Genomic DNA, 8,008 nt, shown 5'->3' on the forward strand with positions numbered 1-8,008 from the left:
ACATCAAATCTCAAAAAGGCACCTTGGATGTCCTTATATGCTCTCTCTGCTTCCTCCGACCACTGAAGCTGATTGGGTCTCTTGGAACTGGTCATATCTGTAAGCACAGCAGCTCTGACAGAAAAGTTAGGAATTAACCTATGGCACCGACCCGACATCCCAAGAAAGGATTTTAGCTGTGTCCTCGTCTGCGGCAGATGACATGACTGAATTGCTTGAACCTTCTGGACCTGAGGTTTGATGACTGTCTGAGATATTGAATTTCCTTCTTGGAAGGAAGACCTGCAGCCTTAAGAGTCAGACCTGCAGCCTTAAGAGACTCAAAAACAGCCTTAAGATGTTGCAGTATGGTCCTCCCAGCTGTTACTGTAGATGACAATATCATCTAAAGAAGCAGATGCAAAATTTAAAAACCATCCAGTACCTCATCCATAAGTCTCTGGAAGGTTGCAAGTGCTCCATGAAGCCCAAAAGGCATGACGGTGAACTGATGGAGGCACCAAGGTGTCTGGAAAGCTATCATCTTGGTAAGAGGAACCTGCCAATAACCCTTAGAGAGATCAATGGTGGTAAGATATTTTGCTCTTCGAAGACAGCAAATCAAGTCATTGATACGGGGAGTTGGATACGAGTCAAACTTGGAAACAAACTTGACGAGTTCAAATAGCAGAAGGCTATACAGAACCTCATGGTGCCGTCCCTTTTTGGTACAAGGACGATTACACGAGTCACTGTGAGACGTCTCAATGATGCCCAAAGAAAGCATTAATTCAATCACCTCTTTTAAAGGGCCAAGGAGACGCTCAGGGATCCTGTAGCTTCTTTGTTTCACAACTGCATTTTCTTTCAGACGAATATCATGTTTAATATAATCAGTACATCCAGGATTATCATGAAACACATTGATGTTACAAAGGACTCTCACTTGCATCTGCTGCTCTGAGGAAAGATGACTCAGGTCAAGACCAGAAGCTGAAAGTAGAGGCAGGTATTGTTCCTCCACCTTCTCATCTGATACACTTCTGATGAAAAAATACATCTTGCTTCCCCTCCGGCCTTGTGACCCACTCCTTTAGCAGGTTAATGTGCAGAACTCTTGTACTGCGTCTCTGATCCGGAGTAGGGATCTTGCAGGTGGTGGGTCCCAGTTTTTGAACAACCTCATATGGACATTGCCACTGAGCCAAAAACTTGCTGTCATCAGTAGGTAGCAGTACCAATACCTTTTGACCTGGTTCAAAACTTCTCACATGAGCAGTTTGATCATACCAGGTTTTTTGCTTCTGTTGGGAGACATGCATATGTTCCTGAGCTAATGAGATCATGTTTTCCAACTCTTCTCTCATCTGGAGGACATAAGAAATGGTATTAACAGGTCATTTTGCAGGTTTCTCCCCCTCCCACCTTACCTTCAAATGGGCCAGTGGACCTCGCACCTCATGCCCAAAAAGCAACTAAAAAGGGGAAAACCCGGTAGAGGCTTGGGGTACCTCCCGATATGCAAACAAGAGGTAAGGGAGCCACTGATCCCAATCAGACCCAGCTTCATTCATGAACGTATGAAGCATATTGTTGAGAGTCTGATTAAACCTCTCTGTGAGTCCATCAGTTTGCAGGTGATATGGGGTAGTTCTCAGTCCCTTAATGCCAGTTTATACACATCCTTCAGAAATTTGGACATACAATCTGTCCCTTGATCAGTCAGTATTTCTTTGAGGAACCCCACTCTTGAAAAGAAAAACTAAACCAGGCAAAAAGCAACAGTTTTAGCCTCAACAGATTTCAGGGGAAACACTTCTGGATACTTTGTGGCATAATCAGTGATAACCAACATTAATCAATTACCTGATTTGTTCTTGTCCACTGGACCCACCACATCCATGCCCAAACGTTCAAATGGTGTATTTATAATAGGAAGAGGCTGAGAAGCTCTCGCTGCAAATCGGGTGGATGTTATTTGACACAGAGGACAACTCCTGCAAAAAACTGGCAACATTCTTTTGTAATGCATTCCAGTAGAAACAACGCTGGATTTGGGCTATTGTTTTATGTTTCCCCAGGTGGCCAGCCCAGGGAATTGAATGGCCCAACGTTAACACTGTTTTTCTGACTTTTCTGGGTAACACAAGCTGTTGTACTTCTCCATGCCTCCTGTAGAGGGTGCCATTTTGCATGTGAAATTCCTCTGCAGTTCCACCTTCTTCAACTCTCTTACTAAGGTCAGCCAGACTTCTATCCTGGTGCGGCAGCTCACTAATATTATCAGGAATTTCAAAGTCTAGCTGTACCTCAGGTTCAGGTAACACAGGAGAGGCTGTGGTATGTTTGAATTTTTCTCGCTTGCGCTGTGCACGAGACTCTTTAGTTTGCCCCTCCCCTCTCCAATCTCAGCTCCATAAAATGGCAAGGCTCTTAGGCTGGGCTCATCTTCCCCAGATGTCTTTGCCTGGGACCATGTCAGCACAACATTGCACCTTTTAGAAGCATTTATTAGGTCAGCGAGAACTGGAAGATCATTTCCCAGGACAACAGGAAAATGTAATTCATCCATAACACCCACATATAGCAGGTAAACATGTCCTTGCACTCTCATATAAATGTCTGCTGTTGGATATTTTTTTCATCCCCATGAACACAGCAGATGGTAACTGTTTCAGAGGTGCAAATACTATGTGGTGGGACATACTTACGGTGTACCAATGTCTGATTGCTTCCTGTGTCAATCGGGGCTTTGACCCTCTGCCCATCTATTTCCACACTGGTCTCCATCAGTGGCTGGTTTTGTCTGTTCAATACATGGTTCTCTCTGGGTACAAAACACATCTGAGAGAGTTTTGCAGGGCTTTGTGTGACCAGTGGAACTGGGCTTTGTGTGACCCTCCTGCCCACATAAATAGCAGATGTTTTTTTTTCAAAGATTTTGTTTGACTGGGGGAAAAACATTTTTCTTTTCCAGACTACTTACTGACATTTCCATTTTGACTGGCGCTACCTGGACTCGGGATAAACTCCCTTTTTGCAGCCAAAAAGCCCACGGGTGGGTCTTCCTACGGGCTGCCACAGAGGCATCTGCCAGGGAAACTGCCTCTGCTGCATTTTTTGGTTTTCGTTCCTTAATCCAAACTTGGAGTTCTGGAGACAACATTTGGAAATACTGTTCAAGAATTATGACGTCATTTACTCTACTGAACCCATTTACCATACAGTTCTTTAAGTCTCACATAAAGCTCCTTGGGGGGACTCATTTGGCTCCACGCAAAGAGAGCGGAACCTCTGTCGATAAGTCTTGCTGTTAATTTCATATTTCTGTAAAATAGCAGCTTTAACATTATCATAGTCCATTGATTCATTCATACCCAGTCACTTTTTGGCCATCTGCAAACACAGGCAAGCCTTACAAAAGTTATAAGGAAATGCTCAATGTCATCATCATCACTTAGCTTTTGCAGTTTTGGTTCTTTATAAAAATGTGTAGTTAATTAGTCACCTGGCTTAACAGAAGACAGTGCAGGTTCTGGTGGTGAACTATCCACATCATCAGGCCTCACTCCTGCAGGTGAAGGGGCGTGGTCTTGCACAAAAGGCCTCAGGCCTACAGAAGACCAGGCCTGCAGCTCCTCTTGAAATAAACTGAATTGGTTGTGGAGAGCCTTAAACCTGTGATCTTGGTGTGCCATTTCTTCCTCCCACTGTGCCTCTCGAGCTTTCTGCTGTCCAATATGGGCCTGAAGGAATCCTTGCCGAGTCAGATATGGTTGGCTCTCTCCCTTCGTCATCCTCTTCACCAGCTGCACCACACTCCTCATGCTCTGTTTGCGCGTCCTTGTCTGACGGGGCTGACTTGCCTTTACTACCTCTGGCTCCTCTCATGGTTTAGGGTTTTTCTAACTCATGTTTTCCAAAAAGGGATCAATAAATATACCTTTGTCCTTAACTAGAGGCTCACACTCCTGACATCAACTGTCACAATCCCCTGTGCTGTCCTCACCACACATGCAAAGTCCTTCCTCTCCTTCACTGTGCAGCTCCCATACCACACAGTTATGTTTAGACATACAACACTTTCTATAGCTCTGTTAAAGTTTTTCAGTAGTTTAATGGAGTGTCCAGTCCATTCCAATTTCCCGAGGAAGAAGAGCTGTTGTTGGGCCTTCTTCACCAGGTGGGAGGTGTTCACAGTCCAGGAGAGGTCAGAGGATGTGGATGCCCTGGAACCTAATGCTGTCCACACGCTCCGCCACCTCCCCTGCATGCAGAGAGGAGTGTCCAGTCTTCCTGAACCTCCTGTAGTCCACTATGACCTCCTTGGTCTTGCTGGTGTTAAGGATGAGGTTGTTCCTGGAGCACCACTGTGTCAGATTGTGAGTCCCATCTCTATAGTGGGTCTCATCATTGTCGTTCACAAACTTCACCACTGTGTTTGTGGGGTGGACAGCAGAACAGTCCTCGATGAAAAGGGTGAAGAGAGCAGGGCTGAGGACACAACCCTGCGGCATGCTGGTGATAGGATCAGTGGGGCAGATGCACGTTTCCCTATCCTCACCACCAGGGGCCTGTTTCTGAAAAAGTTGCTGATCCAGGAGCACAGCGGTGTGGATAATCCCATGTTGTGGAGTTTCAGAGCCAGCATGTCTGGGAGCACGGTGTTGAAGGCTGAGCTGAAGTCCATGGATAGCATCCTGACCTATGTGTTTGGATGCAGCAGATGAGTCAGAGCTGAGTGAAGTGTTAACAAGAAAGCATTCTCTTTGGAGCAATTCTCCCTGTAGGCTAACTGGACAGCCTGCAGGCCTGGACAGGACCTGCAGGCTGTGGTTTCAGAACAATACTTTATCTCAAATTACACTGTGCAGACAGTTTACCCATCTTGGACATGGTTGAAAATGAAATCTGACAGCCAGTACTTTCTTACTGATTATTTTTGCGTACAATTATTTGACTGCTTTGGTGGACTTATAGGGAATTGAGATGTTATTGAAAGATGGTCACTTCATCAATTAGAAAGAAAAAAAAAACATTTAATGAGTGACACCACATAAAAGTTATGAATCAAGACATTATGCACCATGAGATTGTGAATTTCTTACATATACTTACATATACTTCATAAGACTTTATGTTTTATAAACACATGCAAGAGGTGTTTTTTTCCCCAAAAAGTATAGGAAATTTGTAAACTGTATGGAAACAGCTAAAAGTCCCACAGTTAGTTTTAATTGACCATGACAATTTTTTGTTTATATTGTAGGAGTGTCCTCAACTTGCACAATACCGTAGTTGTAAAGAATAAGAACAAAATTGGCTAAATGGATTTTTCTTCTCAAAGTCAATACAAATGTTATGTTATTGCAAAGACCAGCTATTTTTAATTACTCCACCAGTTTGTGTAACCTAGTGTGTGGATATGTATGCAAGAGCTCAATTAGCAATAATGCATAAAAGTCATTAAAAGACAAATTATGTTGAAAAAAATGTATTACTCTGAAAAGCCACATTCAGCTCAGGTGTAAGAAGCAAGTTTAACTGAATCTGGAGATTAAAGCCATGAAACAGCAGTTGGAATATGTGTGGAAAAAGGGCTCGATAACCTTTTCTTTGAACCAAAGAGCTCCTCAGTGCTGTTTCTCAGCACGTCAGCAGAGTTATGCTGCTGAATTTAATGGAGGTTTTGCTTCTCTCTGATTTTTTTTTTTATCCTTTCCCTGGTATGTTTGATCATCTGGGAACCACACATAGTCAACAGGCTAACAGCTAAAAATGGCCTCCCATTAAAGATAACATTTCAGTCTGTTCTCTGGGTGGGAGAGTGTGAGACAATTGCAAAAAAAGGGTATTTGTTGTCTTTGTGTGTTTGCATGCATTCATATGCATGCTTCATGCACACCTGTGGTTACCAAGGAAACATCTAGTCCCTAAATTCAGCAGAGGAAATTAGATATCCAACTGAATACTGCCTTATGCCACTTCGCCCCACCTTCCTCTCACCCAGTGGTGCGGATTCTGCCCTCTTTCTTCAGTCTCCCCTACAGGGGATGAAGCCTTAAGTGGGGGTTTAATTAAATTCTAGGATTGTCCAAGCTTTTTTCATATGGGGTGGTCCTCAACTTTTACGAGTGTGTTAGGGGGAGAACGTGCAGTTACTAACTGAACAGCCAAAGAATAGGCAGCGGGAAACAAAAAGACAGGACCAGTGAGCAGTACAGACGACATTAAAGCAGATGTATATGTACATATGTATGTGTGTGTGTGTGTGTGTGTGTGTGTGTTTTAAAGGTCATGTGTAACACCCACCCAAAGATGTGCACACGTATGTATGTTTTACTGTGCATCTGTAATCAATAACCATAGCTCCGGCCAGTCTCCTGTGGTGCTGATTGTTAAAATTAATGTTTAATGAGCAGAAGTCAAATGAGCACACTGCCAGTAGGTGTTGTTGTTGTTGTTGTTTTGGAAATTTTAAACTCTATAATTATAGTCTTCTAAGGATGCACATTTTTGCATTACCTGTAACATATCTTTGGGATGAATATATTGACAAACTAAAAAAAAAGATACCAAAGCATCACTGTAATGCTAGAGTAATTGTTGCTGATCACATACAGCTCATAGAAAGAAATTAAGGGATAAATTATTTTTGAAGAACCTGCTGACAGATTGCTGCAAATGATCAGCTTCAACTTACTTTCAAAAGTGCATCATAATGCTGTTTTGGAGAATTTTTTTTCTAGAATTATAAAAATGCTTAATTATAGTGCCCACTGTAGTTGTTTATTTTGTGGAAAATGTTATATCTGATTATGGTGCTGAAACACACATGTTATGCATAGCTGCATGTCATCTCTGTTCATTGGACCTGCTGAACTCAACGTGCTTTCCAGTTCATCTGAACAGTTCACAGAAAGAGGTTGTGTATAGGCAGTGAAAATTAGTTTAGAACTTTTGAAATATTATCAAAGCAGTGTCTGAAGATGTCTTATGCTCTTATTTATTGTTTTACGACTCAAGAAATGATGGTTAAAAAGCAGTATTTGGATTGTGTAAAGGTTTTGATCTGAACTTTAAATATATGTATTAGCATTGGTTTTCTGTCCAGATGTGCCTCAATCCTGCCTACACACAAACATCTGAACAAAAATAATCTTTTGAACTCAATTCCTGCACACAGGAATTTATTGACTATAGCCCCATTTACACTACCCTTGTTAAACCGAGCCGAGCCGAGACCAGTCCGAGCTTGGATCAGTTAACCAAGCCGAGCCTTGTTCTGACGACCGTTTACACTTCACGCTATCCCAGTTCCTTGATTGCTCCTCGCCTAATAGTGACGATCTGCGGTACTACTTCTCTCTGGGATTGAAGAAATCAAAATGGCGGAGCCCGTAACATTCAGGATGTTATGGTTGGACAGAGTCGGCTTTTGGGATGTGGATAAGACAAACAAACGTCTAATAAGGATTTACAGACGCAGGAAACAACGACAGACGCTGATGTTCATCACACTGCTAAGCAGAATCATCTCTGGAAATCGTGTGGCATGGTAAGGAAGCTAGTATTTTTATGAATGTCTGAAATTTGTCTGAATGGAGTGTGAATCGGGATGTGCAGCCAGACACGCCGGAAAAACCGCGGACAGTCAGCTGACTGTAAGGGGATGACGCGGTCTGCTCATGCGCTCTTCGTTATCAGATAACCGGGAAAGAAAAAAAAAAACAGGCCGAGATCACACCAGGAACTGATCTGCATTTAGTGCGGTCTGGTTATGTCTAGCTCAGTTGAGTTCAGTCTGCTTACCATTTACACTCGAGTTATCTCGGTTACCGAGCTTGGATTGGTCTTGGCTCGGTTAAAAAAGGGTAGTGTAAACGGGGTATAAGGTATCCACTGGTAGCTCCAAAAACTGTGACAAGTGTCCCACTGTTCAGACTTAAGGGCAGATGTTGGGGTTCTGGCCTTGAGACAAGGACTGATTTACCAGCAGACAGAAAAAGACTAAATGCTAGCGAACAAA

The sequence above is a fragment of the Fundulus heteroclitus genome, unplaced genomic scaffold (assembly GCF_011125445.2).
Source record: "Fundulus heteroclitus isolate FHET01 unplaced genomic scaffold, MU-UCD_Fhet_4.1 scaffold_588, whole genome shotgun sequence".
Taxonomy (NCBI): domain Eukaryota; kingdom Metazoa; phylum Chordata; class Actinopteri; order Cyprinodontiformes; family Fundulidae; genus Fundulus; species Fundulus heteroclitus.